At 37.3% G+C, this 12,920-nt stretch overlaps 1 pseudogene; it reads right to left on the bottom strand.

Annotated features, from left to right (window-relative positions):
- The window catches only part of LOC103746310, a 131,148-nt pseudogene extending 124,935 nt beyond the window's left edge, over positions 1 to 6,213 (bottom strand).
- Positions 6,214 to 12,920: the final 6,707 nt, after the last annotated feature.

Here is a 12,920-nt window from a genome sequence, read left to right as displayed (position 1 = left end):
TTATAGTAGAAGAAACACTACTGAGATAGATCAATGGCCACAGATCAAAGACAAATATTGAGGAAGCCCCAGAAGTCACTGTCTCCCCATGATACAAGAGAGATCACCCAATCTCTGTCACCCCCTCCAAGGCTCAGGTGCCTTAGTAATTGGCGGAAAGATTGTAAGAGCAGAGGAAATGGGTGGAGTTTGCCCTAAGTGGCCTGTTTCCTCCGAGGGGTGGGGCCTGCTGCAGAGATTGACTGCAGAGAGTTTGCAGTGGAAGGAGGGGCTTCTAGGCGCCATCTTGGAAGTGAAGCGTCATGTGGTGTGGTGAAAAAGAATGGCGACCATGTCTTGACAGTGTGGATGCTAAAGGGGGCTTTTACCAACTTTGGGTGAGACCATGGGCCTAGAAGGTGACTTTGGGCAGGGTGCAGAAGTGATCTAGAATGGTGGGCCACTGAGCCACGGAGCAGAAGAGGGTGCTGGTGTTCACCTTTGTACGTTACTCTATTTCCCCTATCCAGGATATAAACTGAAAAATTCAGATAAAGGCATGGTATATAGTTTTTCTAATAGTGCCAAGACCAAGGGACCCTAAGAGAACTCAGGCTCACCTCATTTCATAGTGAGTGTTCAGTGGATCTCAAAGAAGCATATTCACTGTGTTTTGGGTGCTTGCTCAGTCTAGAAAGTGAGCAGTGATTGTGAGATTTCTTCCTGAGTCACCATTATTCCTTTCAGAACCACAAGCAATAGTGACCATCACGTCACTTAACAGCAGTATGTGCTCAAAATGTACCATTCATTCTTCACAAGAGGAAGTTTTAGGTATAATTATAAAAGTGTTTTTATTGTTTTAAAATTAAACTTGTTCTTAGTGTTACAATCTTCAAAAGCATAGTGCTTGTAAATAATCACTTAATTCATGTGCCAGAATTCTAAGCTGGAATGCTAACTAGTTATAGTCTACTTACTCCTTTCAAACGAGCCATTCAAAAGTATATAAGATTGTTTTTTCTTGCTCATCTGTATGAGAATAACTGGAGTTACTTTACCTGCATATTGGGCAGGTTAAGTCCAGACTGTGGCCGGTTAAGGTCTGTTGCATTTGTTTCTAGTTCTCTTTGAGCCAGTAGGCTGACCCAGACATCTAAATTTATGACCATTTTCTATAATTGAGCTACTGTACAGAGTACTATGAGTACAGAGAAGAGAAAAAAAATTGAATTATCAGTGTTGGAAACCCTTTCCATGGGAGGTGACATTTGATTTAGATAAGTGAAGGGGATCAGAGAGCAAAAATGGCGAATCAGAGAGTAGGAGAGAACATGATTATTGATACAAGGTATAATTTTTTTCACCATAAAATACTGTAAGAGAAGACAAAAAATTGAGTTTGTTAATAGAGGAAGCAGGGAAATCATAATCTCAAGCTACAGAAATGATGATTATAGAATTTTTCAAACTAGTAGGTAGGCAGGCCCTCCTAACATGGAGCTGGATTCTGTTAGAAGCATAAAGCCTATTAAATTAAAGGACATTCAATGGCAAAACAGCTGCCTGGGCCCTGAATAAATTATATTGATGTATTTGGCTTATCCTGATTTTATGAAATTTGAACTAATAATTCAAAGAAGGGAAATTTCACATAAGAATACAAGTTTCTGGAAATGGTGTATCCCTTTACAACAGTTTGCTAAAACTGAGTGACTGTTGGGTTAAGCAGGCTGCATATTTCTCAAGTGAGGGCTATGTCTTTGCTGATTTCACTAGTGAGAAGCTACACTGTTTTGAAAGATAGAAACAGTAATAAGTCATTCTTCTGGGCTTTCAGACATCTGTCCACTGGAGTTCATGTTCTCTGATGCCATCATTGTGCCATATAATCTTAAATCTGTTATCACAGATTTCCTATATTTCAATCACCCAAAAGTGACATTATTTTAGCATATAAAAAATTCAGATGCATTAAAAAACCCATAAATAATGGGCTTTTCATTCAAATTTTAAAAACTTCCAGGCCCACATGGTGATACAGGCCTTTAATCCCAGTGATTGTGAGGTGCAGGGGGCCAGATTTCTGTGAACTAGAGGTTAGCCTGTCTACATATTGAGTTAGAACCCATCTAGGGCTCCAGGGAGATCCTGTATCAAAATAACAACATAAAAAATAAGAACTTTTAAAAATTATTTAGGCTATGACGGTATGTATATATTTTCTTATCTATAGATGTGATGAAATGAACATCAAGTTGAGTAGGAGACTGTGGTGAGTAGGTGTGCATAAACCCAAGGATATTTAGTTAGTCTTTGATTGATAAAGATGGTAGACTCAGAAATCCAACTCTCCATATCTGAGGACTAGTAGAATCGATGCTAAGAGGGGAGAGGGGTGGAACACATTCTTTAATACTCCAAATGTTTGCAATTAAATATTAGAAAAAAAAATTGCCATCAACTCCAATTTGTGTTTCCCAAGTACTCTTGTGTGTGTGGACCCTGCTCTGGAGTGTGGTTGACTTACCACAGATCACACTCAGGAAATTGACTCTTCCTATGGCAACAGCTATTAAATGCCAATAGCTCCAAAGCTGAAAGTGTGACCTCTCCATGTCAGGATTTTGACTGATTTGGGCTTGAGTAGGTCTTGTGCATGCTGTCACAGTTGCTCTAAGTTCATATGTACAACTGCTCTGATTTCTAGAAAACACTGTTTCCTTGTAAGCATTCACCATCTCTGCTCTTACACTCTTTCCAATCCCTCTTCCATGCAGATACCTGAACCTTGGGGTAAGAGCTGTGCTGTAGATCTCCTATTTAGGTTTCAGGAGTCCACAATATCTTATTCTCTGCATGTTGACCAATTGTGGGTCTGTATTTATTGCCTTTTACTACAAAAAGAAGCTTGTTTGATGAAGGTTGAGGGCTGCACTAACGTATAGCAAAAAATCACTAGAAATCAATTTAATACTATATCCACATAGTAAAATAATAGTAGTAGGCTTTCCCTTAGGGACTAATTCTTATCTATACATAGGATTTTGTCCAAAATATCTTTCAGAGTATGTATTCCATCTTGTGGAGCAGGCCTGAACTCCAGTAAGAGGTGGTTGGTTATACCCATGGCATTCATGCCAGTATTAGCATTACTGGACATATTTTGCCGGGCCAGTCATTACTGTAGCTCACAGGGATCACAGTTGGGTAAGACTGATGTTTACTCCTCTATCACTAGCTGCTCTTGCAGAGGACTTGGATTCGATTCCCAGCACCCACGTGGTGGCTAACAATTGCCCATAATTCCAGTTCCAGGGGAATCCAACACCCTCTTCTGACCTCCACAGGAAATCATGACATAGGTATACTTATATACATGTGGGTAATACACTCATACACATAAATAAATATAACAAATAAAATATTTTCAAAAATTTATTAAAAAATAAAAATGCGTTGTATGAAATTTTCAAAGAATTAATAATATTTTATATTCCTGCCCTTTAAAATTGGTACATAAAGTCATGGAATTATTTTAGTGTTTATTCAGCCTTTTAACATTAATATCCTACTTTAAGAATAGCTTTCTAGTTTCATTTTCACGCTTAAATTTTTAGAAATTTAGGACCTATTGGATACTGAGGAAATTTGTCAGAAAACTGAAAAGAGCTAAAAATTTAATCCTTAAAAATTATCCCTATTTGGGGGCTGGAGAGATGGCTCAGTGGTTAAGAACACTAACTGTTCTTCCAGAAGACCTGGGTTTGAATCCCAGCACCCACATGGCAGCAAACAACTGTCTGTAACTCCAGTTCCAGGGGATCTGACAGTCTCTTCTGTCCTCCACGGGCATTGGGCAACACGGGTGCACTTACATACATGCAGGCAATACATGCATGCATATAAAATAAAAACAATAAATAAAATATATTAAAAATCCCCTTTTAATATGTTTAAGTGTTTTTAAGTAAGCTTGTATAAGAGACTAAAAATCACTGAAAAGTTCATTAAAATAAATTGAAATTTAACCAAGTATATATTTAGAATAAGGGTTGAACTTAAAAAACAATGATCTGTTTCTATAAGTAAATTTTATTTGTTGATAATTTTGAAAGACCAAGTAAACCTCTGATTATCCCTTCCACAAATAAAAAAACAACAACAACAACAACAAAAAAACACCCTTTAGGGTAAAATCCAAAATCAAACACTAAAAATCTCTGAAAATCCTCTTCAATATTAGGAGCAAAGCTCCTTGCCATTAGAGATACTGCAAGGTCTGGCTATTCCTGCTGTAATTCATGCACTCTGGGCTTGTACTCAGACCCCATAAATGTCTGACCAGAGCATTTTAGAATTTGAATTTAACAAAAAAATTATTTGCATATGAAAAGATGTCTAGTGAACAAAGTATTTTATTTTATAACAGAATGCTTATTTTAAACTAAAACCCTAATAATCCATGCTCTCTGATTTAAGTATGGTTTAAGTATATTCTTTTAATCAACTTTTCCCCATGTATTTACCATAGATTAAACAAACAAAAATAATCTGCAGTATCTGAAAAAAATGATTAATTAGCTTGGAAAAATGAGTCAAATTATTAACTTTCAACCTTAATTGATATTTCTTTGCCATTCTTATGATATTCTTTGTGGATTTGAGCTCCATGATGTCTAAACAGTCATGCCCTATGTGGTGGTATTCTAGGTGATTTCCATTTATTTCACCAGACTTCTATACATCTTCCAAATTCCATTTGTTTTTTGCAATGAGCACAACAGAATAAAAAGCCATCAAAATATAATTTTAATTAAAAAGCACACTTTCCCTCAGAGACGTCTTCCTATAAAAAGTGACACCATGGATGTGTGGTAGGTAACGTTTCATAGGCTGTTAATGTTTTAATGATTGGAAACTATGTAATCATCAAATGATGAAAGGAGCTTTAACAAAGGCACTATGTCCTAATGCATCACTCTACTTAGCAGTCTGTAGACTAATTAGACATATAGCATATCCTTCCCTATGATTTTATTGACTTTATATTCAATACACTTTTTCATTCAAAACTTGCTAGATGTTTTCTTTTACAGTTAAACTTTTCCTTTTGAATAAACTGCTTTTAATTACAAGTTTTAAAAGGAGAACAAACCTCACCTAACATCAAGTCATAAAAATTTTCAGCAGGTGGTGATAGCCACATGGTGGTCAACTTAATACAAGGTGACTTTTAGAAGGACTTTGAGTGCAATCCTGCTGAATTACACTCAAAAAACTGCAATTCTTTTGTGAGCCCCTTCCTGTTGCGTAAATCAATCATCAAGAGCCCTTTGAGCTCTTGTGGACATTTAAGATTCCAACGCTTGAATTCCATATACACTTACAGAGGAGGCAGGGAGAGTAGCTAGTCTTCAGTTCTGTTCCCTATCCCAGCATGATACGTAATAATGACCTGTCAGGAGAGGAGGCTGTGTATTCTCACACTGAAAAATCCTGAGGGACTTTCTTTATGAATTAAAAAAAAAGTCAACAGGGCTCAAGGCAAGAATTCATGCCCACAATTTCAAAGGTGCCTTACAGTCTCTTTAAAGAATTTCAGGGGATATCATCACCTTGGTGTGTTTTCATGTGTCCTTTTAAAAAATTATAAAAATGAAAAGGATAGCCCGAGGCAGTCCCCAGACCATAAAGCAGAGTCATCTCTCTTTCAAGGTTCATGGTTTAGTCATTTATCTTTTTACCATAACAGGGCTTTTTGCTTTTAAAGCATTCATTGATTTAGTTTAATTTTTTGTCCATTCATAATGTGATAGCCATTGAATGGTTGGTTGTGTGTACATTAGCTTCTGCTCAAAAGGTGGCAAGATCTATTCAAAGCATAAAACCAATTCATCTTTTACAGGTAATTAGTTGGTCTTCAATACATTAGAGTGATGTGGTTTAGATTTTTTAAAATCTGTCTACAAAGAGAATCTCTTTGAAATCCAGTGTGTCAGGCTGGATTGTGGTGGAGAAAGCTTATTCTGAGAGTTTAACATGACAGTATTTATTACGGAGTTTTACCTGTGAAATACTGAGCAAGGGAATCCGAGTTGCAGAGTCATCAAAAGCCTTGGGCGATCTTGGTGTCAGAGCAACAGTGCTCAAGAGCAGAATGGTCCACAGCTCCCCAGCAAGAACTACAAATAGAGGTGAGCGAAACATCAATGCCTGCCACATCCAGGCCATTGGAAACCCAGTCCCCGGGAGCTTTCTCCCTCTAATTTTAGTCACAGAAACAGTACATTTGGTTTCTTGTCTAAAATATAATTAAAATACTGGGTATGAAAATAATTTGATGAATATAATTTGTGCCCTGCTTACACAACAATATATTTTAAGTCTAGTTTACTAAGCACTTAATTTTTTTTTTGTCTTTTTGAAGCAGGGTCTCCAGTAGCACTTAATACTTTTAATTTTCCAGTCTTTAGACAATAGAATTTTAACTATTTTATAGTCATTTAGCAGATGGTCTCAAAAAGATATTAAGAGGGAGATTATTCCCTTTATCAAACTTGGTGAATATAAAAGATAATGCCTATAGACAGGGTTTATTAGTGAAACAAATGGCAAAAAAGTGAGTAAAAAGTAGGAAAAATAGAAGAGATGGTAGCACTGCTTTCTTCATTATAAAGAGAAATAACCGATGCAAAATCAAAATGAAGGATACTAATAACGTGCTTTCGCCTTTACAGAACAATTGAAATGGGAAAGCCAGCTTGTGGTTAGGGCCATTCACCCTTTGTCATCTTAGGTCGTCACTGAAATATTTTTAGGCTTAAATGAATTCCAGAAAGGGGAGTGCACTACTTTCAGGGTGCCATGTTTAATTCTCTGAAAAGTCTTTGTTCAGTCAGGTCTTGATGGGATGAATGATAGTTTGGCAAGTTTGCAATAAATAGTGACAGTTCTTCAGTAAAGAACTTTTTTTTCAAGAGAGGAATAGCTAGGACAGCTCTAACTTTAATTTTCAGATCGGTTAGACAAAAGAGCATCACTGGTTGGAAAAATTTGGAGCAGAAACTAGTTTGATTTGGAAGCAGAGAGCATGGGAGCTGAGCAAAGATGCATCCACTTTTATCCATATTGCTTCTAAAATGAGGTGGCACATGCAGGCAGAGCTGTGTTAAGCCGTTTGATAGAACTATAGAGCATACTCAGGAGGAAAGTCCAGGTTTGCTTGAGATGGCTTAGACTCAGCTAATTTAAGAGGCAGAGTCTCAGAAAGAGGGTGCTGAGGAGCCCAGGTTACCCCATTAGTGAACACCCAATGAAGCATACTGAGAAAATTTCTACAGTTGGGGATCAAGGGCTTTTTCAGAGTTCTCGGAGCCAGTTCTGTATCAAGTATTCAGCCTTTAGTAAACTCTCTGAACCTCAACCTACTTGTTACTAAAAGTAGAAATGGAGAACTTTTATAATCTTCTCTGAAAAGTGATTCAGGTCAAGCATGATATATGTGATGACATTCTGTGAAATTCAAAATGTTATTAATCTAGGAAATCACTGCTGTTTGTAATAGTAGTACCATCAGAAGTAGCTGTAGCATAGTCGTAGTGCATATCAATAGTTGTATAAAATGTTTGAACTTCATGGAAGGAATTACTCAATTTGTTTATGTATGACACCAAATTAGGTTCTGGAGAGAAGAAAGTAGGACATAATTTCTTCCCTCTAATTGCTTCCATGTGTTATCAAGTAAGCAACAGATAAGCATGTATCAGATAGAAGCAGATGGAAGAAGGCTTTTATAAGTGAATAAATGTACTAGTGAACAAGAGCACAGGGGACAATCATGTACCCTAGTCTCAGAGTTCCAAGAAAACTCTCTGAGAACACTCTGTTCTATAACATAAATTATTCATATGACAGTGAGGAGAAATAGAAAATAGGGCATTTTAAGCCCAAGAGATGTCAAGAGAAAATGGTGAATGTAAAATGCTTGAGACAAATTTGCAAGAAATGAGGCTGTGGAGGGAAGGTAGTGGTGAGATGACATATGCCTCACTAAACTGCCTGAATTATTATGATGAGGTGATGGTTATACGATGATGGTTAAGGCAATCAAATTTTGTTTTACAAAGAGCCTGCTAGCCCTGGAATGAAAGTATAATTGGTAGGAAAGGAAATTGGAATCAGCCTAAACTCTATAGCTGTAGACCAGCTGGTAGATTCTGGGATTCACTCTGCAACTCACTCTGACATCAAAGTCAACCTGGAGCTCTGCCTGTCCCTGAAAGAATGATTTTCTTGTCTTGGCTTCTTGAGTTCTGGGATTATAGGAAAACAGTACCTTGAACCAGGAATTAAGTTAAATTTTTAAATGTTGCTTATTAACAAAAGTGACAGTAAAGAAAAATATCCCTGTGGTATCTGAAGATATGGATGATGGTATCAGTTGTTCAGATAGAACCCTAAAAAGATGAATTTATATTAATATTTGAAATTAGGAAGAGCCTTGTGATATTTTGGAATATATGCATATATATCAGAATATTGTTTATGACAGATATGAGATGCAAGCTCTGTGGATAGAATCTATTCTAAAGGACTTTTGGGGTAGAGGTAGAGAGGCACCACTGGATGATAAGATAATGCAGAGGTGATAGATAAATAGGTAAATGGTTGGAGTGACTGTTTTGGTAAGTATATCCATAAGGCCTAAATCATATTCACTGCTTGATTGTATGCAATGCTTTTTTTCATTCAATATGAGAAAGTTTTGAATTATTAGAGGAGATGTGGAGACTTTGAAAAAGATGCTAAGAATAAACAGAAGTGGGTTGAGGTTGAAGAGTATGAATATTTAAGGAATAAATAAAGAACACTTACAGGTTAAAACATAGTACTGTGGAGAAGTATAAAGAGAATTGAGTGAAAGATGATGTTAGAAAATGAGAGAGGAATAAGATTATGGACATAAACTGACTACAAGCTTTAATCTGCACTGTTCTACTTCATTGATACTGAGGTGCTGTTTCCTATAGAACTGGTTAAGCTATATAGGTGCCTTGGTTTGGACATGGCTTGGGAGTGTCTTCCAAAAGTCACTGGATGAAAGCTTGTTCCCCTCTGCAGTAGTATTGAGGTAGGTGATACCTTTAAGAGTAAAGTATGTCACAGGGTACCACTTTCAGAAGAGATTAATGCTGATGTTACAGAGTAGGTTTCTTCTCACTAGAAAGGGTTGCTATAAAGCAAGCTTACCTGTTTCAGCCTTCTTACCTGCTTCTTGTCTTGTCATATGATCTCTTCCTTTCACATTCCTGACTATCACGATACATTTTTCTTTTGTTTATTTTATTGAGGTTTTGTGCATTTCATACAATAGTCCTTAATAAAATTTAGACCCCCTTTCCCCCATCCATACCCCCACAGGCCCCTTGCCCCCACCAAACCTCAGCCATTCTGTCATATATGTTAAGTCCTATCTGGTCAAGCATCTGCACCCAGATGTCTTTGATGCAAGTTTATTTACTGGAGTCTAGTTAGCACCCCCAGAGGTCTTCAGAAAGATCTCTCCCTCACCCAGGAGCAATCAGTTGTCTACAGTTCTCAGGCTAGGGCTGGCTGTTTCCCTGGCTGCACACTGGGCATTTGTCTGATATAGTCGGCATGAGTCCTGTGCATGACACCTCCAGTGTCACCTAGGAGACATATCTACAGTGGAGCCTCTACACCTAAGGTTCTTGGAACATAGCTGAACAGGGGATGGAGAGAATACTAGTGGATCCCTCAACTCTCACCAGTGAAGCTTTCTTATACAGAATGTGATGCACACAGAAGGCCACAGTTGGTTAAGTTTTAGAGAATAAGAAACTGCAGAGTGTGCGTCCCATCATGATATTTTTTTATGTTATCTAATATTAAAACTGTGAGAACAACAAAAACACTAATAGAAAGGATTTCTTGATTCTTCTATGAAATTTGGTTTATAGACGGTGACCTTTAAGATGACTATTATTTAAAGAACTGTGACGATCAATCATCACTCTCAATTTTAGTGGACTGAGAGACCCTTGGACATTATAAAGCACACTTCTGGGTATATCTGTGAGGGTGTTTCTAGAGATAGTTAAATCATGAGTGTTATAATCTACTCAGGGTTTGATCCATTGATTTATTCAAATCGAATAGACTATTGGACATGAGGTGACTGTGAAGACTGCTTGGAAGAAGTGTGTTGCTGGGTCGTGCCTTTGAAAGATGTATTTTACAGCCCCTTCATGTTAACTTCTTTTTGCATCATGCCTACCATGAGGTGAACAGCATCATCCACTATGCCCTCCCTCTGTCATGTTTCTGCTGTGCAGTGGAGCCTTCTGGCTTGGACTGGGAAACCACAAACCAAAATAAGTCTTTTTCTCTTTCTCACTGTTTCCCTTAGGTATTTCTTTGCCGTGTGACATTTTCTGGAAAGATATAAGCAAAGTTTATTCACCCTCAATAATTCAAGTCTAGCTTAGTGAACGAGCATTTTAATAACCAAGCTTATTGGGATTAGTTGCACAAGTATAAATGACTCAAAGGCAGGTGTATCACCAAAATGCTGACTCTAGCATAGATGAGGAATGGATGCTGTATCCTGGCATTCCCCATTGGAAATACAGGTAGCTTGGCTGGTCAGAGTCTCCTCTCCCAAACAATGCTTACTGTTTATATATCTTTTGCAGGTGCCTTGTGAATGTTGTTAAGTTTCAGGAGCATCCTGAAACTTCTAGGTCCTGTTTACTTCCTAAGACTTAATGGATTGTTTCCATTTAGAGGAAATAGGTATATACCATTTTTACAGCAACTAAAAAAAATCAGACAAACATTAGCATCATCACCTAGCCTGGATCTGATTTTTTAAATTAAGTGTCTAGGGGCAATAAACAATTCTTGCTTGTTTAATTGGATTCATTAAGTGAGTCATTTATCTTTTTAGACATAGCCTGAGGGTACATAACAAAAAAAGAAAGCCTATTTTTTATACATACAATTTAGCCAAGCAATCAAAATGTCTCATACTATATTTTCAACATTTTAAGAATTAGGTGGTAAAATTTTTACAAAACTTCTCTTTTCTGAGTTAATGCTATATTGCAATCACAATTGTGTGATTTTGTATTAGTGCTAAGCAATTGTTAAAATAAAGTTAAATAACAAAAGAGCCAGTGAATGTATTGTCTTTTACAAATGTGTGGGCATAAAAATGTCTATTTAAGCTTGGGATACCCTGGCCAATAGCTCAAAGGAAGGTATCTCCTGTCTGGCATTGTTTCTTGCCATGTAGCTTTTAGCTATACACATGGACTCTTAAAGAACTATTTTGATTCCTTTTATCTTTGGTCATACTTTCCTTTTGGGTGTTTAAGATCATGTAGTTGGCTCAGATAACCTTTACTCTTAAGGTTGTTTGAGGATCTGTTCCTCAGGGGTCACATGGGCTTGGGAGAAGGCCCTGGCTCCTTTTTTTCACCAGTTCCATCTATGTGAAGATAAGCCAAAGGTCCTGCTCGATTGTGGCTGGCTTTACTTGGAAGCATGGAGGAACTGTTTCCTCTGTGTTGATCCTCCTCTCTGTAGAATGGACACTGGTTCAAGTCCAATTATTGGGGTCTCCATGGCCTCCTTGATCAAGAGGACAGGTGACACACCACAGTTACAGAACATTTTGAGAGATGCTCATAGTCCCCTGGAACTTAGTTGACCTAGGAAGGCAAGGAGCAAAAACTGTCCTTTATGTCCCTCTGTCCAAATTAGTATAGGCCTCAAAGTATGGCTGTTAGACATCCAAGAAGTTTAGTTCTACCAATCTGGTACTTTTAATTACCACATATTATGTAGATAAAGTTTGGGAAAAGACCAACATACTCAGATAAACCTTGCCTAGACATGTATGCTATTCCTTGAGCTAGTTGTATGTATAATTTGTCAGTAGGTTGTTAAATTAATGTGGTTCCTGCTGTTTTTTAAAAACTATCTAGGTATTATTAATCTCTCACGTTGTCTAACCCTTCCACCATGGATTCCCATTTAAAGGGCCCCCATTTTTCCCATTTCTTTCTTAAAAATGCCCTTCTCTTATGGTCTCAACTGTCTTGAGCTCCTTCTTACCCTTTATCCCCAAGGTTAATTGTATAACCCTCCCTCCCCTTAAAATAACCCTATTTTTTCCATATCTCCCTTATTAACAACTGTTTCCTACTGCTCATCTCTTTCAGAGTCTTTCTTTTCTGTTACCTCCCTGGTTCCTTTCCATTATCCTGGTTTCTGTAGTTATGGCTGGATACGTACTCACCTATAAGGATTTGGTGCTAGGATTCATATATGAAGGAGAACATACTTTTTTTTTTCTTCTGAGTCTGTGTTACTTCACTTAGTGTAACAGTTTCTAGTTCCATCCATTTACCTGAAAATTTCATGATTTCATCTTTCTTTACTGCTGAGTGAAACTCCATCATATAAATGAACTACATTTGCATTATCCACTTGTCAGTTGAAGGAATTAGGTTGCATCCATCTCCTAGCTATTGTGAAAAGAGCAGCAACAAACATGGATGTACAAGTGTCTCTGCAATAGGATGAGTTCTCTGGGTATATGCCAAGGAGTGGTATAACCAGATCAAATGGTATGTTCATTTTTAATTTTTTAAGAGTCTTCCACACTGTTTTCCATAGGGATTGAGCAAGTTTGCAATTCCACCAGCAGTGGATGAGAGTTCCCCTTTCTCCACATCCTCCCCAACATTTGGCATCATTTCTTCTCTTGATCTTAGCAAGTCTGACTTGGGTAAGATAAAATCTTAAAGTGGTTTTAATTTGCATTTCCCTAATTACTAATGAGGTTGAAAACCTTAAAGATGATTCTTAGCCATATTTATTTCTTCTTTTGAGAACTTTCTGTTCAGTTC

This window comes from Nannospalax galili, unplaced genomic scaffold, assembly GCF_000622305.1.
Source record: "Nannospalax galili isolate Female #2095 unplaced genomic scaffold, S.galili_v1.0 scaffold1484, whole genome shotgun sequence".
NCBI classification, from domain to species: Eukaryota; Metazoa; Chordata; class Mammalia; order Rodentia; family Spalacidae; genus Nannospalax; species Nannospalax galili.
Note: the sequence above shows the minus strand (reverse complement) of the source record. Positions and strands in the feature narration are given on the sequence as shown.